This window comes from Chelonoidis abingdonii, chromosome 3 (genome assembly GCF_003597395.2).
Source record: "Chelonoidis abingdonii isolate Lonesome George chromosome 3, CheloAbing_2.0, whole genome shotgun sequence".
NCBI lineage: Eukaryota > Metazoa > Chordata > Testudines > Testudinidae > Chelonoidis > Chelonoidis abingdonii.
The window spans coordinates 97,180,188-97,204,355 of record NC_133771.1 but is presented as its reverse complement, the minus strand read 5'-3'; the positions used below and the strand labels follow the sequence as shown (position 1 = coordinate 97,204,355).

The 24,168-nt window shown below is 41.5% G+C and overlaps 1 long non-coding RNA gene across 1 annotated transcript in view; it reads left to right on the top strand.

Annotated features, from left to right (window-relative positions):
* Nucleotides 1-5,008: 5,008 nt before the first annotated feature.
* LOC142046574 (uncharacterized) overlaps nucleotides 5,009-24,168 on the top strand; it is a 140,509-nt gene continuing 121,349 nt past the window's right edge. Inside the window, exon 1 of the long non-coding RNA XR_012655532.1 lies at nucleotides 5,009-5,089. This is a non-coding gene — a long non-coding RNA (uncharacterized LOC142046574). The remainder of the gene's footprint in view (nucleotides 5,090-24,168) is intronic.

The window sequence follows — 24,168 nt, the reverse complement described above, 5'->3', positions numbered from 1 at the left end:
CTGACTTACAAATAGAATATAAACCTGGGAGAGATCTGGTGGTTGCACACCCTTTCTCAAGCATTTGATAAAAGTGCAATTCAGCAAAGTCCAGAACTAGACATTGTACATGTCAATCTGATTAATTAAACAAACAAACCACCTTGTCTGGTTACAGATGAAACATGGATTGTAATTGCCAGAGCTACTGCTCAGGATGAGGCCCTGCAGAATGGTTGGGATAGCATAGTTCCTGCTCCTATAACCAACTGAAGGGGGAGCTCTTAGCACTAGATGGGATTTAGTTTAAATCCCTAAGGAGTTACAGAAAAATGTATTACAAAGGACACACTAAGATTATTTAGGGATTGAAAAATATAAGCAAAGGTCTAGAGATGTTTTATACTGGCCTCAAACAAATAATGACATTGAGGAAGCTGCCAAGGCTTGTCAGATATGCCAGTAATACAGGCCACATTCAGCCACAGATCCCATGTTTATGGCATGGAAAAATTGGCTCAGTGGAGCAAACTGGTCATAGATTGCTTTCATTAACTAGAAAAATCTATGTACTTGTCCTAGACTATTATACTTACTTCTCTGAGATAAACTTATTAGAAGATGCTATAGCCAAACAAGTGATTTTGGAGGTCAAATCTATTTTTGCTAGACATGGCATACCTGACATAGAAATGTCTGAAAATGGGCTGAAGGTTAGTGGGCATGAGCTAAAGCAGTTTGCGGTGAAGTTTGGGTTTAGGCACTAGCCCCCAGTCCAATGGGTTGATGGAAAATGGTATTAAAATCATAAAACAGCTATGCAGAGTCTGACTCTAATCCATATTTAACACTGTTAAATTACAGGATGGCACCAATGAAACATTGTTTGTCACCTGCAGACATTTGTTTAACAGAAAATTGAGACTAGAATGCCGGTAATGATAGAAGCTGAGCTACAGGAACTGAGGATTTGCAGAAGTACAAAGAGTCAGATAAACCTTAAGAAAGAAACAAAGAAAGAAAAGTTTTCAGCCTACACAGAGCTCTTCCTTGCAAGCTTGTCACTCTCACCAACAGACATTGGTCCAATAAAAGATATTACCTCACCCACCTTGTCTCTCTAACATACTGGGATCAGCACAGCGTACAACAGTAATAATGATGTTTCAAAGGGGACCTGCAAGTCCAAGCAACTCAGATACTAATTGAAGTGTTAGTAAGTTTTGTTAGTAGCTTGGTTATAAGCATTTGGAATAGTGTGATGTATAAATGTTGTTTGTTTAGTGTTGCTATTATTAAGTTTTGACTGAAAAAAGAAGGTGTGGTATTTGCAACTGTACCTTTAGGTGGGTTAGCTTCCCAGACAGGAAGTCTGGGGAAAGGAGTTTCAGAAACCCATGTTCTGGTATGCAAGGACATTTAGAACTGGTCACTGAATAACCGTGATCTCTTTCAAGCACTTTGGCCTAGAGTGTTTACAGAACCACATGCAGGAGTCCTCTATATTGCTGGTTCTCCTCCCTTGAGGACCAGGTGCTGTTGAGAGGACTTCAGTGCGAGAGCTGTTGCAGAAGACTTGCAACAGGAGATGATGCCCAGCTGGTTCCTCCATGGAGTGCAACACAGAGAGAGTTCTTCACTGAAGCTGCTGAGGACAGTAGAACAGCTGAGTAAACTGTGGTGAGGCCCCTGCTACCGAGCCCCTAAATAAAGCTGAAATTGTTATCTCAGGGTCAGGTGGAGGAGCATGAGGACAGGATCAAACAACACTTCCCAAGGGACTGGAGACAGATCAGCCCAAATGCACTTTAGGACTTTGGGATTATGTTATCCCCTGCCACCAAACTGTAAGTGGGGTTTAGCAGATGGGGAAGTGACATGGTGAAGGGGAACTTGCCTATTGGACCTTCACAATGGTGAGTGAGAAACTGAGTTAACAGACTGCTGCCCAATTTACGTGATGGAATATTTTACTTATTACTCATATAACTCTATTGTTCCCAAGTTGATGCTATGCTCCTTTCCCCCCAGTAGAGTTTTCCTTGTTTCCATTATACATTTGGTTTTGACCACCATCTTTCTATGTTTCCTGCTTCTTCCAGCCTTCTGGAAAGAGCTCTTTTTTGCTTAAAAGTTTTCATCTCTATTGTTAGAGCAGAGGAGAATTTTTTGAAGAAACTGAGCTATTTCTGAATTATGAAATCATGAAAAGTTGATAGTTTTCAGTAAACAAAATATTGCAGTCCTATTTTAGACAATATTTGTGATAAAAAATATTGGAAACAAAATTTCTTGGAAAAAATGAAAAATTGGTCTGTTTTGAACATGCTGAACTGAAACAATTTATAAATTTCAAGGATTTTATTTTCCCCCATGAAAACAGGCTTTTATTGTTTGACCAGATCGCTTCTTGGTTTGATAAGGTAGATCCTCCTTACAAACATCTGTTGTAGATTGTGCTGCTGAGTAGATAATACTGCTTTAGAATGCAGGTCTACAAGCACCTTCTGTTACTGATGGGTTGCTCTAGAAGTTGTTATTCTCCTATTGTTCTGTGGCAGAGTCATACAGTACTAATGGTGGTGACACTAGCTAAACAAGGCAGCCTTTCTCAGTGTTAGAATGTGGCTCTGAATCAGTGGGTTCTCGGTGGTTATTTGTGTGTGTTGTTAAAAAAGGGGTTAAAAAGATATTTAAAGATAAAAGAAAAATCAGTATAGAGCTTATAAATAGTGTAAGTGATTTTTAGAGGGAAAAAATACAATACTGAAAGTTGTAAAGAATGTCCAGAAATCATGCAAATATCATGTTTTCAAGTCCTCTGGGAAATTTTTGTACATCACTCTTGCTCCAATATCTCTGCATGTTGGTCAGCAATTATGGACTAGTGATGATTGTTGAAAGCTGAGTCACCCCCAGGGGCCGTTACAGCAAGCCGCTTAATTCTAAGAAAGGACCAACGATAAATGGCTTAACTATAGTAGATAGTGAAACATTCTAGCTTATAAAACTAAGCCTTGAACCTTGGAAAGGCCACGTCTTTGAAACTATCACATTCTTCACTTCATGTCTTCCTCCTATTGATGTGCCTCATCTGGTTAAGATATAAATTTGTCACTTTTCTTTTTAAAATGTTTCCGCATATGGCTTGTTTTGTTGTTACGGCTACAGGAAGTCACCATTTTTTATCTGCTATATAAGCCCTTCCTTTCTTCCACCTACATCTACTTATTTATTTGCTCTGGGTGAAGTTTACCCTATACAGAGAAGCCACTGCAAGGCCTATGCCCCATTTAAATCCTAACGTAAACTCTCTTTTGAAGATAAAAATGTGACTGATGTGATATATCAGAGGGATAGCCATGTTAATCTGTATCTATAAAAGCGGGAAAGAGTTCTGTGGCACCTTATAGACTAACAAACGTATTGGAGCATGAGCTTTCATGAGTGAATACCCACTTTGTCAGATGCATGTAGTGGAAATTTCCAGAGGTAGGTATAAATATGCAAGCAAGAATCAGGCTAGAGATAACAAGGTTAGTTCAGTCAGGGAGAACGAGGCCCTCTTCTAGCAGTTGAAGTGTGAACACCAAGGGAGGAGAAACTGCTTTTGTAGTTGGCAAGCCACTCACAGTCTTTGTTTCATCCTGAGCTGATGGTGTCAGATTTGCAGATGGACTGAAGCTCAGCAGTTTCTCTTTGAAGTCTGGTCCTAAAGTTTTTTTGCTGCAGGATGTGATATATTGACTATATGCACATTGGTGAATTTTACCCTCTGTGTCTTTATTTTTCATTCTTTCCTCTGTTCATCTTTCTCTCACTGATTCTTCTTCCTTCTCATTCTCTCTTCTTTAAAAAAAAGTGGCTGATGCAGGTCTTTTACACATTTTCCTAATTAGCTTCTATTACCAGACTATTTGTTCGAGGGAAAACGTTTGGCCAAACAAGAATAATGTTGTAACAAGGGTGGAGTACATTTATTATTTTATAAAATCCTTCCAAGATTAGTCCAAATTTTTAGCCACAGAAAAATAAATAAAATAAATAAATAGAAAATCTCAAAGGGTAATGCTGATATAAAACACAAAAAATATTGTTCATCTCCTTTTTTAGCTACAGATTGGTACACAATTGAATGGAAAAACAGGCCTCTTCAACCTTCACAATTAATAATGCTCTCTTGATATTTCAGTAAAGATTTAAGAGCAAAAGGAATGATTGTTTGACCACGTAACTGATTTTGGAAAGATAATAGGCTAGATCCTCTAGCATGCTGCATCTGCTTTGCACCACACTGTCAACATAATCTGACTTCACATCCTGATTAACTGCCTGAGGGAGGATCACCCTGCTGCAAGAAAAATATTTTACAGGCCTGGAGCTGATGTAGGGGCTCTTACACCAGGCTCTCTGTGCTGCTGAAGCAGCAGAACAAAGGGTGTGTGTTTAGAGGAAAGTGGGGAACTGGTTGAGGAAACCCCACCTCATTACTGAAATTTTGTGCCACAGAGCCACTTTGGCTAGGTGTAATTAGAATGACCCAGAGGTCTTGAACCCAGACCTGCCATTGGTACAGGATCAGCCACACACCAACCCTCCACCTGGCTGCCTGCTTGCAATAGGTTACTTGAGACCCATGAAGCTCAGCCTCAGTGTGATGCTCCAATTGGCAGAGTTCCACAGAGGCTGATTGGCCCACTGGCCCTACTTAAAACAGCAGCAGGAACAGGAAGCTGTCTGAATAACTGGGTTCTATCCTGTTCTGGACTGTGTGCATTGTGCTTCTTGCTACCCACACTGCTTTCCCAGCTTGATAGCCTAGCAGTGCAACCCAGCTTGGCTCCTGTCAGCAGACTTGTGTTTCCCAACCTCTAGTTTAATCTCCTTCCTCAGGTCCTGGTATCCTGACTCTGGTTCTTGACTCATAGTTCTGCTCGCCTGTTTGTCTCCTGCTTCTGACCCTGGTATCCTGACTTGGCCTGACTCTGATTTCTAACTCATAGTTCTGGTCTCCTGCTTCTGACCTTGTTGCATCACAACTCAGACAGCTCATGATAGTAGGCACTGGCTCCTACTACTAGGTTTGGCCACCTACAACCCAGCTGTGACAGTAAGTAGAGTTCTGTAAATAAATGAAAAGTGTGTGGGGGGGGATTGTTTTGGATCACACCAAAAACAATTTTTTCCCAAATGTTTGGCAAATTAACAAGTTGAAAAACATCTGTTTGGATAGAATGAAATGTTTTATTTTGAGTCCAGATATTTTTTTTATACTTGAATTTTTTTAAAAAAAATAAAACTGAAGGAAATGTCTAAACAAAAAGTCATTTTGAACTGAAAAATCAAAATGTTTAATTTCAAAGTGTCAAAATGAAATGATTGAGGGGAGGGAGGTTCCCAGAAATTTTATTTGCTTTTCATGCAACCAACATGAATTTTTGGAAAATTTTTGTATCAAAACAATCTGCATTTTTTTCTGCAAAGTTCTCACTGAAAAACTGCACCCAGCTTAAGATGTAAATTACAGCTGCTTTCAGGAAAGTTTACTGAAACCGTGAATTTTGTGGAATACTTGTGAAAGTGTATGCCAGATGCATATGTTTGCACATATTATGTTTTCATGTGTGTCCAATAAAAAGAGCTCAATTTTTGAATAACAAACTACAGAACTGATGGCTGTTTCTTCGATGGCTGAGTGTTCAGCTATTATTGACTTGAATTCTGCATTTATTTGTTTTTATGACTTCTCACATGGGAAGTGAGTCCAATCCCAGATTTGCAAATGCAGTTGCTTGTCTTGCAAGTCATCGTTCAGGGAAGGCTTTGAGTCACTGGTCGTATGATGTGTTCTCTTCTCCTGCAGAGACCTCCCACACACCACTCCTCAAAAATGGACCATGGCCTCATGGTTCAGACCTTTCCATCTGGGTCTGTCCAGTGCAATGCTTTCCCAGGTTTAAGTGTCTATCATGCATGACTTGAGGTTGGCCTTCATGGTATTTTTACATCTGAGGATGCGTTGACCCTTAGAGAGGGTTCCCAAGCTCAGTTGGCTGTAGAGCTCCGCTTTCAGTAGATGGGAAGCCTCCATACAGACCATGTGTCCGACTCAGTGAAGTTGAATCCCTGTATGCATGATTTTACTGCAAGGGACTTAATACCTCTCAAGGACTTCAGTGTTGGGGATCCTGTCCTGCCACTTGATGTTGCAGATGGCTCATAGGCAGTGAAGATGGAAACTCTCCAGCTGATTGATGTGGCAGCGGTAGTGCATCCACGTCTCACAGGTGTAGAGGAGTGTGGTGAGTACAACAGCATGGTAGATTTTTATTTTGGTTCTAAAGCACATTCCATGCTCCCTCCAGAGCCTGTGGGTGAGCCTGCCCAGTAATGAATGATCTCCTCATCCAACATGGCATTGCTGGAAAGTATACTACCCAGGGAGCAGAATTTCCTGACTGAGTTGAGGGGCATGTTGTCAGTTGTGATGATGGAAACACAGTGCTTATGATGATGCTGGTGATCTGGTGCTGGATGGTGCATGACCTCCATCTTTTTCAGGCTGATTATAAAACCACAGCATTTTGAGGCATGGGCAAAGCAGTCCACAGTAAGCTGAATGTCCTCTAGTGTATTTTGAATGAGGGCACAGTCAGCAACAAACAAAAGCTCTTGTAACAGCTGCTCAATTACCTAGGTGTGGGCCTTGAGTAACAGTAGATTGAACAGCCCCCATTCTCATTAAACCAAATGTATATGCATCTGTCAAAGTCCTGGTATGCAAACAAGAGCACAGCTGAAAAGACAATGGAAAAGGGGACTGGAGTCATTACACATCCTTGCTTGGTGCTGTTGATGACAGAGAAGGCTTCTGATAAGTCACCCACACTCCATGATCATGGTTGTCATGCCTATGTGAAATGAACGGATGATATCAATCATCTTCTCTAGACAACCAACTTTATGAAGGAGTTTCCATAGGCCCTTGCAATTCACTGTGCCAAAGACCTTAGTCAGGACAACAAACACCATGCACTTGTCCTTGTTCTGTTCATGAGCCTTCTTTTGTATTTCTTGGGCTGCAAAAATCATATCCATAGTCCAATGATCAGCATGAAAGCCACATTGACTCTGAATACACCGAGTCCACTAACAACATGTCTACATAGCAACTAGACACTGGTGTCTGGCCTGTGCTAGCTGACTCAGGCTCGTAGGACTTTGCCTGTGAAGCTGTTTCATTGCTGTGTAGCCTTTTAGGCTGGAGCCTGGGCTCTAGGACCCTGAAGTGTGGAGGGTCCCAGAGCTCAGACTCCAAGCCCAAGCCCAAATTCTACACAGTGGTGAAACAGCCCAGCAATCTGAGCCCCACAAGCCCAAGTCATCTGGCACGGGCCAGCTGCAGGTTTTGGGGTTTTTTTTCTGTGTGGACATACCCTAAGTGAGAGACAAGTCTGTTGAGGACAACCCATTCAAGGATCTTCCCAACCTGTACACAGCAGTGAGATTCCACAATGATTGTCACAGCTAGATATGCTTCCTTTCCTTTTGTATAGATGAGTTATGAAAGCATCCTTTTATTCCTGGGTCATGGTACCCTGTTACCATATAGCCTTGAAAAGGCTGGTGAGTTTCCTGACCCTCTGTGTAACTCAACATTTGCACATTTCAAGAGGGATGCTGTCCAGGCCTGGAGACTTGCCGAATAATGTGGCTACTAAATTACTTGTTACGAATTATTTGTCCAGTTTCAGATGGCTAGATGGCCTATTTTTTGACATTGCCATTTTAAAATCCCATCAAAAGTGAAACATTTATGTCTCCTACATTGACTTTGGGGCATCACAATTTGGCGTTATATATATACTATCTATGTTGTATGTACTACACAGATATACTTATTGAATTAAAGTTCTACTACATGCTTAGGATACCTGGAAACATTCTCTCTTAATGAACTAGAGTAGACTATTTGTGGAATTAGTACAATAAATATATTGCATATACTGTATTGGACCATATGTCACAAACGTGAGTCAATAAAATAGATGGCTTGATTTTTTAAAATTCCTTTTTATGTTGTGCTGCAGGGAAACAGAAGAAGTTGTGAAATATCTGACCAACTTCCACTGGCCCATACTTTTTCTGTTGTAATTAGTAAACTAATTAGTAATTTATTCAGTGAATTTCGCCTTTATTTTGAATCTTCTGAAATGACTACGAGCAAGATGTGATTACCATGAATCCCGTATTTAGACTCACTTGCTGAATTCTTTACCAGTTTTATTTTTACTCTGTGGATGGATCACAGTGAATGTTTGGTACATACTATTCAAGCTGTGATAATGTTTGCTGTTATTGGTCACCTATGTCAAATGCTATTGTTTCTGTCCTGCTTGCTGATTGAATGAACATAACTCATGACCAGGTCACCTTGAATAAGCCACTGATCCTTTGACTTTCTCAGTGCATGGGGCAGTTCAGGGAGAAATAACAAGCACAAACAGAGTTAGGGTATTTTACAAAATTTTAAACCTTTTCATTTCTGGGCTACAGACCTTCCTAAGGAGTAATTACTAGAAATATTAGACTGCTGATTGGAGAGTTTAAATTTAATTTAATATCACATTTTCACAAAGCAAATGTATATCCAGCCTTAGTTGTGAAAGTGCTGACAGATACTTACTCAATAAACCCCCACCTACCAACCAACCAACCAACCAACCAATCAACCAACCACAACAAAAACATGGAAATTAATAAAATCTAAATAAAAAATAAATCTAAACCAAAATCTCTACCTCAGTTTTTTACTCCTATAAGGGAAAAGTGCCAGAGACTTCAAGAAATCAATTAGGGACTTCACTATTGATTCGCCCTGGTGATGGGCACAATATAATATCCTAAAATAAAATAAGGTAATTGCCTCTGTGCAAGGGCTCTAGCTAGGTATTTTGGGAGCTCTGCTTCCCACTGGGTCGATTAGTATCCCATCCTACATAGTATACCATTGAAGTGGGTTTTAGCCCACAAAATCTTATGCCCAAATAAGTTTGTTGGTCACTCAGGTGCCACAAGTACTCCTCGTTCTTCATTCTGGTACTAGTTCTCATGTGCTGGGAGTCACTGAATCCTCAAACTTTTCCCAGCAATGGCCTTCTGTAGGCAATTCTTATTTGAAACACATGGTGTCTCTTTTCCTTTTTCATCATATCTTATCACACCTCAGAATGCCTGGTTCCTATGTGTTTATGTATGGCTGACATGTAGTAGCTTAATACACCAAGGCAACCTAGTGAGGAGGGCTTTAAACTAGGTTCAAAGAGGGCAGGTGACAAAAACCGAGAGTTAAGCATTAAAAAGGTGACCTTAACAAAGGGTTAGATATTGTGGGGTGAGGAAGGCAAAGGAGGACATGAAAAATTACTATAGGGTCATAGGAGTAAAAAGAGGAAAATCAATGGAGGAATCTGTTCAACATCTTAGATGTCTATACACAAATGCAAGGAGTATGGGGAAAAAGCAGGAAGAACTGGAAGCATTAGTGTATAAGCTAAATAATGACTTAATTGAAATCACAGATCTGGTGCGATATGTCTCGTGACTGGAATATTGGTATATTGCTCCTGCCCTGCATTCAGTCCCTGCATGTACCCATTCCTATTCTGCTCCAGCCTTGTTTCCAAACCTGCTCCTGCTCCATCTACTGCCTGCTCTGGCTCTTGGCCCTGTTCTCCCCTGTCTTCTGGCTTTGGTCCTTGGCTCCACCTTTGACTTAGGACTGACTCTGGGTTACTGCCAGCTCTGGCATTCAGTTTCTGTCCCTCCAGTACTGATCCTCGGCTTATTCCTGGACTGTGCCCTGGTGACCCAGCTGTAACCGGTAGGCTGAACTCTTGTTTCAACCACTAGGCTTGACCCCCCACAGGCCAGTTGGCTACAGTTTGAGCAGCCCCTGTACAAAGGTGTGGGGCCCAGCTCACTGGCATGGACCCCACTCAGGCCAATTTTTCCCTGGTGGAGCTGGTGTGGGCCGTAGAGAGCCTATGGGCACAGGTATTCACCCTGCAGATGCAGAATGCAGCCCTAAAAGCCAGTCAGTTGCGTAGCTTCCTTAACCAATGCTGGCTCCTCTTCTGACTATGCTCCCAATCGTCCCCCATAGACCATGCCAGCGTAGAGCTCATGGTTAGTCTGTTCTCTGGGGAGGCCTGTACCACAAGTAGCACACATCAGAGCACGGTGAGCAGCTGAGGAGAACGAGGTGTGGACCCTGAGCAGAGAGGGCAGGGAGATGTCGGCAGACAAGGGGACTTCAACTGTCAGACTTGGTGAGGGGGACATGACGCTGACCGGAGGGACAATACACACATTCTACCACATGTTGGGGGGTTCCCAGTGTTTCAGGCAGAAATACTGTTACTGCACATCAGAAAACATAAGAATAATTGACAGACTCCATGCGTGTGTGAGTGACAGCTCTTTCCTCCTGTCTCGTGCTTGGAGGCAGAATACATATATCCAATATATCAATGACACTGGCTGATATTAGCATTATGTAGTTAGGTCATGTGCATAACTTGGGTTTTGCAACAACCTGTATAGATTCCAACTTTTCATGGCAGTTGGAATGATCACAAAGTAGTCCCTGGGAAAGCTCTCTGCTATTTGTGGAGTATCTACTCTATTCTCTAATTGATAGCTGTCAGGCATTCATCTCACCCAGCTTGCTTATTAGCATACAAGTTTCAAGAGGCTACTTGGTGGGGAACAGACTTCCCAGAAAGAGAAGGTTTTCAAAATGTTGAGTGATTATATACTGAGGGAAAGGAGAAGGGATGCAATAATATATAAAATGTAAAATCAGTTAGTAGCATGGAGCAGCAAAATCCTCTTTAAGATCCAGCCCACTCCTCCTTGGTAGGACAACATGAGACTAGGATTTGTTCTTTTCATGTGCTACAATGATAAGAATTCTTTTAGTTCTGTTTCTTTATTTTGAGTTCCTAGGCATTGAGTTGCTGAGAGACCTTCCCTGGGTAACAAACATTTTCATGCTAACATAATTGCAATAACACTGAAGCTCCACACATAAAAATACAGAATGTGCTTTCAGAACTGCAGAGTTTGCCTTTACTACATAGCAGAGGGATTAGAAAGCAAGTTGGCTCATATGCGTGTGTGACATTCATTTGGAAATGTCCTCTCCTATTGCTGGCGGCATTGACCATGGTGTCACTATATCAGCCTCCTCCTACACTCATTTGGCTGCAGCACATGACCTCTGGTCACAAGCAGGATATGCGTGGCAGCTGGAGGATGCTAAACCATCAACCTCTGGGATGAACTTTGGCAGCAGCAGCACATGGGCTTGCTGCTAGGTCTCTTGCTGGCCTCTCATATGGCGTGTTGCCTGGTTCCACTAGCGAGTGTTGTCTGCAGCTGCCTTGTGCAGAGTTAGGCTGCAGAGCCTCCCGTGTCTTTCTGGATGACATTTTGCTTGGATTCACTTTTGATTGGAAAGAATCTTCATCTCTGATTTATTTTGTTGTTGTTGGAATAAGAGAACCCACCCACTCAGTCCAAATTACATTAAGATAAGGAGGTAGTTTCCCATGTATTGTCATGTATTTGGTGCTGATATGCATTGGCCTAGTCATCCAGAGCCTCTTATGTCTTTTCACCATGACTGATTGCTGAGATTTTGTTCTCCAAATTAGTCTTTTTTGTTAGTAGAATTTTTTTTTCTGAAACTCAAGGGTCCTATCCTTAAACTAGCTCTAAGTCGTTTGAAGTCAATGGACCTACACCAATTTACACTAAGGATCTGCCCCAGGATCTCCATGCCATATCCTCATACTTGGAGAGAATGACTGTGAAATAATGACAGATGCCTAGACAACTAAGGCCTTATTCAAAGCCCTAGATAGAAATACTCACATTAGTTCCTATGAATTTTAGATTAGCCCTCTAATGCTGGGGAATATGGGGCACTGCCACCACCCATGCCTTTGAGTTTGGAAGAGTTTTTCCTGTGCCTAGAATCAGAATTCTTTTAGCATCTGGCTGACCTGATGTTAATGGTAGGTACTTAAGCCGCAGACCTTCCGGGTCTAAATGAATCACAATCTATGTGGTTATATTTAAAGGCCTTTCTAAACAACAGCACTGATTTGTAACTGACCACTTAGTCACTGGCCTAATGGTAGTTAAAACCTTTCATTTAAAAATCAGTAAACATCGGGGAACTTTTAGTTCCCTATTTACAAATATTTGGACTTTTTTTCCTTTTAAAAAATTGTAAGACTGGCCAAGTAAACTGAAAAACCAAAGCAAAGGACAAGTTTTTTATTCGACTTCCTCACATGAAGTTATTTATTCATGATACCGTTGGTGGAATAATATAGTAATAGTCTTCTCCTCTAGCCATGTTAAAAAACCTTTCAGACAACACTATAGGCTTTCATTTCAGTAAAGCTGTCCTTTCAGGCTTCTTGTTCTGTTTGGTTTTTTTACTGTATACTAAAACCTGTCTGTAAGATCCCTATGGGGACTGAGAAAAAGTACCCATTGTAGGCAGGTGGTCTGTCTTTGAGCACTTTCCAATTGGAAGCATATGTCCATGAGTGTTAGGAGGCTTTTGTGAAGGCAGAGCAAAACTGAGGCCAGGGAATAGTGGAACTGCATAGGCAAAAGCAATAGAAATACATCAGATTGATTTTATTTGATTCTTTGGGTATTTTGTACCTGATAAGAGAATTAGTTTGATCAGTTGCAGTTTTTTGTTCAGTCTTATAACTTGTATTGATGAAGAACTTTGAACCTATTGGAGCACCCCCATCTTCATATATCATGGTTTTCTTGGTGCCCCCAATAGCATGTGATATTGCTACCTTGGTGGCATTTCTTGTCAAGGCTGACTGGTGTTCTAGGATATCAAACTTCCTACTTGTTGTGCCCATATTTCTATAGCCAGTTGAATATGGTGGAGCCATGTACACAAATCAGAAAAAGAAAATATGCATCCATACAACAATTCACCAAAAATGTTTTATGGGAATGAATAGATAAAGACAGTAAGAAGAAAGTTCCCCAGCCCTGAACAGGCCACCTTTTCTCCAATGCTGAATAGTGCTTAGTGTACTAGGGAATGGGGTTGCTGCAAGGGAGTCATATAAGGTATGTCATCATTACAGAGTTAACCTGGACTCTTACCTTAACCCACTTTCCATCCACACAAAATCCCTTTCCCCTGAGTTTTAATACAAGCTAGCTGGAACGGCTGGGGGTATGGATTAGAGCTCGGGTTCCACTTTCGCTCAGTCATCCACTTTGTAGTGAGGACAAAGACAAAATCACTTGAGTGCCGGTAGTCCTTCAGTGACTATCCACATTGCCCCTGCGTGTCCAGAAGGATAGACAAGTATTCCTACAGTTCGCTGGCAAACAATCATAAAACAGCTCAGCGTACTGCAGAGCAAAAAATAATGGGCCATGTTCCCAGAAGTTCTAGTGACACCCTAGGGGAGTACAGCACGAGTGAGGACACAATAACTCATATAAGACTTTGCAGTGTGATGCTCACACCCAAGCTATGCTAACTTGGGTGCTCTGATATGGGTGTCAATCACGCGGATTAACTCTGCAGTGAAGACATACTCATACAATTCCCTGCTTTTCTGTCTTGTAGAGCTGCAGCTCTGACACCAACCCAACAACTGAAATTTGACCAAAGTATCACAGCCCACAGGAGACTAGACTATTATGTGTTGCAGGCAGACAATAGGCAGGAGCAAAGTGCACTCATGTCTCAGGCCCCCACAGAGGCAGGTAAATGATTAAACGAGATACCCACATGCTGCAGAGGAAGGCAAAAAACCCTCAAGTTTACTGCCAATCTGACCTAGGAGAAAATTCCTTCCCAGTCCCCACTTATGACAATCAGTTAGACCCTGGGCATTTGATCAAAAACCAGTCAGCCAACCACTGAAGAGAGAGAATTATTGGTCACCTCAGAGCCCTTGCCCTACCTGTTAAGTGTCCCGTCTCCAGCCATGACCATCCCTGATACTTCAGAGCACAGGGATAAAAACAAAAAACCCAAAATACATTTGGAGTTAGGAGTGGTAGGATAGAGAAAGCCCCTCCTGACCCCTGCAAATAGCCAGCTGAAATTCTAAAGCAAGAGCTTTTAGGAACATAGGATATAAGTCCAAAGCAGTGTTTGCCAATCTTTTCCAGTCTAAGACACACTTACTTCAGTAAAAGATTTGTGTGGCGCACCCCGTACCCAGGCCTAAAATTATTAAAATAAAACTTACATTTAATGAGATATTTGAGCTTGCCTTGATATGCAGAGTTGTTTAATAGGGGCAGGAAATGTTGACAGTGCAACTCAGAGCTCTTGCTCCACTGATCTTAGATGCACTCTCTGTTTTTGATGTATATCAGGCTATGAAAAACTTAACTTGCACAAGTACATTGTTGAAAATGGGAACAAAATGGAGATAGCAACATCTGAGATTACTGGGTATTCATTTGCCTCCGTCAACCAGAATGAGCCTAAAGGTGTGGGCCATCCTTAATTTGGCAAGTTGCTATTGAGCTATTTTTGTAAGATTCTTAGCATTTTCCATTACAGAGGAATTTCAAGGATGTAGGACCCAGCTGAAATCTTCTATATGAAGGAAAATACTGTTTGAGCTGAATGTTTAGACTTCAAATGCTCAGAAATGACACTGACCAAAATACAGTAGATCTATCATGTTTGCCATGGGGAAACATTTCTATTGTGCCTCTTGCTACTTTTTCACACCAGAAGGCTAACTTAGATAGAACCAATGCAGTCTATCCATTTGGGGAGAAGATTCTTGTTTTTACTTTGCATTTTCCTATTCAGTTCATTGAGGTGGTGGAATATATCAGACAGGTAGGCAAGTTTTGCACACCAGGCCACATCAGCAATTAAGTCCATGTAAATGGATTCCTCCAAAGTTCGGAATATTTTTAACTCCTCTCTCTACTCATACAAACATGAGAGAATTTTCCATTGAAAAGCCAGTGTATTTCTGTGTGCAAAAGTACACTCTGCTGTTCTGCTCCCATTTCCTCACACAACAGCAAGGAAAAGGTGACATTTTACGGATCATGATTTTATTAAGTTCACTATCTTTGCTGCTCCATTGAACGCTAAAGAAAGTTCTTCTGGTAGTGTTTTAGCCACGAGAACTACATGGTACAGGAAATGGTGCATCACCAGCATATCTGTGCTTTGTTCTTTAACCTTGCTTATAAACCCCTTCACTTTGCAAGTCACGAAGGTAGCCCCGTCTGTGCAAACACTAAGACTATTTTTCCACTGCAGTTAGCCCTCCTCATAGTAGACTATTGTCATCCTGAAGATTTCTTCTCCAGTCATGTGACCTAGCCATTGTTTTCAGAATAAAAAAAATCTTTTATACTATCGCCATCAATGTAGCTGACATTAGCCAAGACTTGAGCATGACCACTGATGTCTGATTCATCAAGCTGCAATGCAAAATTTCTGCTTGATTTGTTTTTTTTTTTTCCATGGAGCACAGTCTCACTGTCAGCTGACATGTCATCTGTGCGGCAACCTATTGTGTTACCTGAAAGGGGAATGTTTGTGATTTCATTGGCTGACTGCATTCGCACCTAACATTATTCTTGCCATTTCTTTGCATGCCAGTAAAATTAATGTCTCTGTGATTGTACAAGTGTTTTCTGCCTTTGCTACAAGCTTGGAGACCACATAGCTTGGTTCCAGTGTTTTATCAGAACCCGCTGCAGTCTTTCATCATTTGCACTTGTTTTTCATTCTAATCCTTCAAACACTTGAAAAAATATTTGTCCCTATTGGCAAGGGGCAGGTGTTTGCTTTTAAGGAATTGTTTAACTTACTTGGAACCATTGGACAGTTTGATAGTTTCTACTCATATGTGAGATGTTATGGAAGAGGGCAAGATAGCTCACTTGTAAACAAAAATCTGAATTATAAGTAACTCACCATTTTGACTTTATGTTCATGTTCAGCTTCATCACTGAAAATAGGTGTGGAGATGCCAGAATCTCTTTTCTGGAAATATTTGTCCATTTTTGAGTCTTCAATTCAAAATTCAGCCCTGTAACTTGATGATTGATTAGAAAACACGGTTACCATGTGATACCACATGAATGGCAAGGTCATTTAAGCGCACCGTGATGTAATGTCTATCTCATATACACCCAAGGAGCAACAGCACAAAATGCAGTTTGGTTCTTTAGACTTAGTAAAATAAGTGAGTTTTTTCCTCCTCAAGGGACTTTTTCCAGAATTCTGCAGCACCCTTATTTATGCCTGACAGCACAGCAGGGTGCTGTGGCACACCAGTTGGGAAGTGCTGGTCTAGAGAATGCTGCTGTACATCTGTTAGGAATCATCCCCATGGGACCATCTGCTAGCTGAGAATTGGTGGAGTGCACTGGGGCTTTGGTCATGCCCCATCTTGCCCCCGGCATAGCCATGTGCTATGATAGTATAGGAGCTGGCTATTCTGGCTTTAGACTCCCTTGTCAGGGAACTTCTCAGTCTGTCAGATACACCCAGTATCTATCCCCTTTGAAGCCCCAAGCAGGAAAAAGGAAAATAATTTGACCCTATATTACAAAAATAAAGGAGTTATAAAAGACATACCCAGTAAATAAACACAATAAGGAAGTGTGGGTGATGGCCATGGAGATAATGCTTCCCAAGTGTATATATATTTGTATGTACATATAAATTAATTACAAACTTGCACTAGAATAAGATCCTGCTGCTATAGCTGTCAATGGCAAAGCTCCCACTGACTTCAGAGGGAATAGAATCAGGCTCCCAGCACACCACCATGTTGATAAAAGCCTGATGCAGCTGAGATGCTAACATTTTTTGTCACATTGCCTGGAATAAAGTAAAAATAAGCTAATGTCACTGGCGTGTGGAGCCTTAAATAAATTTTTTATTAAGCTGTGAAGTGTACTAACTGATACAGCAATTAACCCCCAACCCATCAAATAGCAAAATACAATAGAAGACAGAATGCTGGTGAATCAGGTATTTTCTGTCAGTGTAACTGCCCAAAATGTTTTTCCTAAAACACCGCAGCCCTTAATAACACCTGTGCAAAAGACACTTCCAATACCAAAAAATATTGAATTGCTAATGCAACAAAGCTTTCTTCTACTGTAAGAATGTACCAGAGTTCCTATGACTAGCTGCACTGTGAAAGAGAAGCTTGAAAGCTTTTGCATTATAACTTATTTGTTGCTTTAAAGGAGTTTTTGAAAATCCACTAGTAGCCTATCTACATTCTTAGTTACCTAAATACCTGTAAAAAATCTGGCCCTTCAAACCGTTGTGTCTTAGTTCCACGTCTGTAAAATGTGGATCATAGAACTGCCCTACTTCAGAGGGATGACAATAATAAAAATCTTAAAAGGTGTGAAGTGTTCAAATATTATTATAATGAGAACTGTAGATAACAGATGAGAATCAGACCCTAAATATTGAAAATCTGCAATAGTCTGCTGCCTTGGAAACTGAAAATGCCACCTCTTATATAGAAAGGGGTGGTCTGTTTTACAGGAATTCACTTTTAATAAAAAAGCACCCAACCAGAATTCCCCGGTTGAATAGACAGAATTTTTTAAGTCTCAAGCACCTGGATCCACAAAGGGACTTAAGTGTTACAATGCTCAATGTCACAATGCCTAACTTTTAAGCACCTAAAACAAAAAAAACCACCTCACTAGAACAATAGGATCCACAAAGCCTGAGTTAGGCTCCTAGCCCCTCTATACAATGCAAGGGGAAAGACAAACACCTTAGAGTGCTAGGCGGGGAGCCATCTAAGCTAGCCTATGGGAGATGCAGACCCGAGAATGTGTTCTAAACCCCTTCTCTCTCACAGAGTTAGGTGCCTAAGTCACGGCTACTGGTAGGTGCCTATCTCTGGCTGAGATCCACAGCCAGGAATTCTTCTCTTGGAGTCACATAGCTTATGCCCCTAGTCAGTTCTTGTGAGAATTAATTAGGCACCTGCCTCACTCCACACAAAACAGCTAGAGCAGCTATAATCTTATAATTCTTAACCCAGTGGTTAGGCACTCAGCTGGGATGTGGAAGACCTAGGTTCAGTTCTCATTCACAATAAGCAAGGATCAAAAATCAGCATTAACTATGACTAAAACATCTTGCAGAGCTGGGATACAAACGGGATACATTTCAAAATCACTAGCTTATCACTTGAATTAAAGGAATAGTTGTGTTAGGTGTTTGCTGTAGAAGGATGCTTTCTTTAGTTTGCATTCTGTCAATAATAAGCAACATACTCACACACATATGACCAGATTTTTCAGAAGAGCTCACAACTCAGAGCACTGAGATCTCTTGAAAATATGGCCACCTTTTGAATTACCTAAGCAAAAGATAATCTGTTGAAAATCTGTTCCATAGTGACCAATCCTGCTGCCACTGGATTCCTATTGATATTAGTGAAATCTGTATGGGGCCCCAAACAATTCACAACACAAATCATTAATAGCTTTGTTAATTAAAATCTATTTTCTTTCCAATGTTGCTGGCACATATATTTCCTATATAAAAAGTTTGAAGTGGGAGTCCAAAGGCATTTTTAAGGTAGAGGGAGACCAATAAGGAATGATAGTCAACATTTCAAATCAGGGTAGGTTTGTAATGACCTGCAGCTTAAAAACTGTTTGACCACTTTTCTTCATTCTATTCCTTTTTGCCTTCAGAATACATCTGGCAAGCCTCATGACAAATTATTTTTCCAAGCGGAAGTTATAGGGGAGCCAAAACAGAGCCTTATAATGAAAGCTACTTGCAACCTAAACAAGGGAGAGGTTTGGCTTGAATAGTCAACGACTAACAGTTCATTCCTGTTAATGAAAAAGCAGATATGCCAATTTGACATGTACCACTTCCCACAAACCTCAAACGTCTATTCATTTCTATCATAGTAATTTTATATTCATACTCGCTTCAGTTATTTCTCAATCTTGCTAAATATGGAATGCAGCAAAACTGTACAAGAATTACAACAACAACAACAACAAAATATACAGGATCACAAGGCTCTTGTCTGAAGGTCCCCCCAGACATCATTAACTTGAATCTAATTCTAATTTTGCAGTAATTTTCTTTAATTATGCAGCACTTTGCATTTCTTGCAAAAAGTCAGACAAAAACCTCTATGCCTTTTACTTTGGACCTGACAGGTTTCTTGGAACTAATATGGATTATAAAGAAAAATTTTTTTTAAGGTTAAACAAGTGTTTAATTTATAAACTCTAAACAGATGGTGGCAATGTTCATAAACACAGACCTCTTATAAGAAGTGCACAAAGTTTAGAGTTTGGTTAATATATATCCCATAATTTATGATCTTGTAGTGAGGAAAAATACACCAGATCTCTTCCCACTATGATCATCAGCACTGATGGATACAGACAGTCCTCGAAAGGTTTTTCTGTATAATTCTAGAGTCTTCAAATTCCATCTGTCTGCAAATTACTCCCTGACCTGCAGGGTGAATTTTAGTGAGTAACATTGAGTTGCTATAGAAAGCCCCTCCTTTTCTGCAGAACAGGTGGAATTATAAAGATCCAAGACTGTACCATAGTAAGACTGTCAAAGTGCAATTTACAGAAGAACAAAAACTCCTGCATTTACCACTGAGGCTTTACCACCCGAGTTTGCATAGGCCACTGGCGATTTTCTTTCTCCTCTGAGCCAGAAACTCTTGCCCTAAGGACTACAATAATATTATTGTGGACCATGCTGTATTAAGGGTCTGAGTCCTTTGACATTAATGGGATTTGGATCAGATACTAATCTGGCTAAAGTGAGTTTTTAGTACAGTTAAAAGTGTGAGAGGGTCAAATTCTGGAGTTAATCCAGATTCATACCATAGGATAAATAAGAGCATAATATGGTCCAAAGACATTCCAGGCACCTTACAAAGGGGCACAAGCACAGTGCGTGCCAACACAAGTTAGTAGGCCAGACTCTCTGATCTGTGAATGAACTTGAGCATCTGAGTGTTAAAGATAAGAACACTTCTGTAAGCTACTTTCAGTGAAGCCTGCAGCTTTACTGAAAGTAATTCAGACCCTGGGTCTGTGTTGGAGCAGATGGGAATGTCTGGCTCAACAAGACAGGGTGCTGGGGTCCTGAGCTGGCACGGAAAGCAGGGGCAGAAGTAGTCTTGGCACATCAAGTGGCAGCTCCCAAGGGGGGTTCTGTGATCCAACTCATCACAATCCCCCCTGAGTCTCCTTTTTTCCAAGCTGAAAAGTCCTAGCCTTTTTAATCTCTCCTCATATGGGACCTGTTCCAAACTCCTAATCATTTTAGTTGCCCGTTCTCTGAAGCCTTTTCTAATGCCAGTATATCTTTTTTGAGATGAAGGTGACCACTCTGTACGCAGTATTCAAGGATGTGTCGTACCATGGATTGTTAGTATAAGGGCACGTTTAAGGATATTTCTGGTCTTATTCTCTCTCTCTTTTTGAATGTTCCTAAAATTCCTGTTCCTTTTTGACTGCCACTGCGCACAGCATAGAGTCTTCAGAAACTATCCACAATGACTCCAAGATCTCTTCGCTGATCATTTGTAGCAAATTAGCCCCCCCAAAAACATAATTTTAGTGTATAGTTGGGGTTATTCTTTCCAAAGTGTGCATTAATTACATTGCCAGCATAACATTTCATTGCCCTGTTGCCCAATCATAGTTTGTAGATCTTTCTTCACAGCTGCTTTGGGCTTCTATCTTGAGCGGTACATCGTCTGCAAACGTTCCACGCTCACTTTTCCTCTTTCTCCAGATCATGGAATAAGTTGCATAGATTGGTCTGCAGGACTGACCTGGGGAACAACCACTATTACTTCTTCCATTCTGAAAGCTGACCATTTATTCCTAGCCTTTGTTCCCTGTCTTTTAAATAATTTCGTCCTTAAAGATCCCCTCTATCCCATGACAACTAATTTACCTGGAACCTTGGTGTAGAACCGTGCAAGGCTTTCTTGGAAATCTAAATAACACTATATCCACGTGGATCACTTCTTCACCTGTTGTGATCCTCTTCGAACTCTAATAGTTATAAGATATTTTCCTTAGGCGACTATGGATTGACTTTCGTCCCAATAATTTATTTCTCCTATGTGGTCTGACAATATTATTCTGTTACGTATTGTTCAACTAATTTGCCGTTACATCAAATAAAGCACCTTCTAGATGTAAATTTGCTGACTCACCTAGTGGTGCAGTTTAAAAAAAATGACTAACGCCATTAACTTATAGACAGATGGAATCACTATTTTCAAATGGTATTTAGTATATCTATAAAAGTAATTAAAATATATATGAAAAATAAATGCGTTCCAAGTATGATAGATAAGAGTAGATGATGAGTCTATGTTTAGTGATCACATAGATGATTGTGTCAGAAAGAATAGCAAAATATAATAGGAAAAATATTCACGCTTCTAATAAGAGAAAATCTTTATGCGTATGTAAAATAAGAAATACCCTGTTGTGTAATGAAAAGACAATAAGGATAGCCTGAATGGTAGTAACACAGCGGTCTTGGAGAAAGTAAGCAGATTTATTTATTTCGCCTACAGATAGTTACAAGTATCAAATGTGTGTTCTGGTATATCATGTATTACAGCTCCAAACTGATACCTCAGGTGTGGATTGGGATATCCTTATTATCTCCTGGTCTTCGAAATTTACATATAAACTAAAATATGCTTTGAATTGGTTGTTGTATATAAAAAAAAAGATTCCCCTCTCACCGCTATGGGGTGTGATTGTTTCCTCAACCTGGTCTCTACCAACGCCTGGGTTTCGAGGCTGCGCTCAGTATCTGAGCTGTCCTAGCACTGCACTTTCTGGACAGATGCAGCTCTGATGTTGTCCTGATCTGTGGACCACTGCACCCCGCTTAGCTCGACGCCCCGAGTGCTCCTACCACCACTGGGACCACATTTGCCTTTCACTTTCCCCATCCTCTCTAGTTCCTCTTTCACCCTGGTACTTCTCCAGCTCTCATTTATTCCTCTTCCTGATTTGCTGTATTTTGCATGCATATCATCACCACGCTGTTTCTGCTCCTTGGGTCAGGTGTTTCTTTTGTCTATTTCTATGTTTACCACGACTGTCGGTTGATTGGCCCAGCCTGCCTGTCGTTGGATCTGATAGTCCACGAACTTAGCCTGCTTTCTCCCGAACCTTCTGTGATCTCCCCATCTGTCTTGAGGGTTCTAGCCCAGCGCTGTCAGCAGTTCTGTACACAATGCCGAGGCCACTGTTGTCGTTCAGTGTATGCTGTTCCTGCCTGCAATCTTACATCCTGCACTATGTGTTGCAACGTCTCTGAGGCCTGCTCTGCACAGTCTGCACCTTGGCTCCTCTCTAGTGTTAGCCCCTGCTTCATGATCTGGTGCTCAGTGCCTGTTTCTGTGCCTGCTATGATAGTCGCTCAGTGCGCTTTATCAGCTCTTTCCACCATTAGATTTAAACAATGTCAGCCACTCAAGCTCTCAGTCGATGGTACACCCCATGCAGGGTCTTGTCTTCCATGGCCTCTTCTGCTTGGTCTTCCTCCCATGTCTGCTGCTGCCTCAAGCATTCTCAGCAGCTCATCTGTGGTGGGGCCATCTTACGGCTGTACTCCTGGATGTTTCCAGGTTTCTCCAGGTACATGGCTTTGACGCTCACCCAAGCCCCGGCCCGCCTTCTTTCGGCTGGTGCTATCGTCTCTGGGTGTGACTTGGTGCGAAAACCTCCGGCTTGTGAGGAGCTTCGGTCTTCACCATCGCAGCTTCCATTTTCCTCCTTGGCCACGCTCCTATCGGCAGGATCTGGATGACGCAGGACGTATCTGTTGATGCTGGATCTTGTCTATCCACTGACTGGCTCTTCAGCACCTTCTATCCTTTTGATACTGAGTTTGCTTGTACTTTTGCCTCCTCAGTCATGGTTTCCATGTGACTATGGACGCAAGTGACTTATAGTGGTCTGTATGTCTGCTATGTGGCCCTGTATGTTCCACCCCACGTCTTGACTACCTTCCCTCTCTTCACATACCATCCCGCCACACTCTCCAGTCTGAATGACATCCTGATTCCTCATCTGTAGATCGACGTCAGGGGATTAGCGAGTCGATGTCTCGTTCACATTCTTAGCTACCTCTTGAGTATCCATGTTAGAGGACGGTGAGTTGATAGTTCCACTCCTGAACTTGCACCCGTATCCAGTCCTTGTATTATCTGGCTGAGGTTTAGCCTAGCAGACACAGCCGGGACAGTGCTCACCTTGATATTCGCCACTTGATGGCCACTGTGCAAGCTGCCTTGATTGTTCCCAGTGTTTCTTCCATAGTCCATTGAGTTCGATTGACGGAAGTCCTTGTGTCTGTTGACTTTGTATAGCGCCAGACATTCACAATCCACGTGTCGATGATCGATAGCTTTCCTGGATCAATCAGCGTGTGCTCAATTGTCTGTCGTATCATTGAGCGCTGCTCTATCTATGAGCAACTGGAGTTTTAGCCTCTGTGTATTTCGCAATGCCCTTTGAGTGGTGCTCATGTACTGGCATATCTCCTGTACTTGGCGGTTGTGTCTTATCGCTTATCAATGTGTGTAGGAGGCAGTATTGTCGTATTAAGGTTGGAACGTTCTCTTCCCTGAGGTCTTCATGAATCACACTGTCTTCCTTGTGTTAAGCCAGTCTGGGTCGAGCCGATCTAGCGTTCGATGCACATGCTGTTATTCTTTAGCCAGTAGGTGGATCAGTCTGTCCAGCTCTTGACTCCTGCTGGATGTCTTCTACTGTGATGAGTGCCTGTTTCTTCTGGGGCGATGCTTGCTCTTTCTAGGTCTGCAGCCACTTTGCCTGTGTTATGATCTTCTCTTCTCCCATTATGTTCTTCCTACTGTTCAGTTTCTGCTTGGCGGCTCTCTGTTATATGTGTGTTGCATCAGTTGGGATTACACCTTGGCTGGTTCTTTGGAGAACAGGGCATTTACTTTTTGGCCTGCTTCTTCAGTGTATCCCTTAGCCTGGTAGCCAGTGCTGTGAGCCTTTGTTAGCAGTCTCATAGGCTTCAATCTCGCTCTT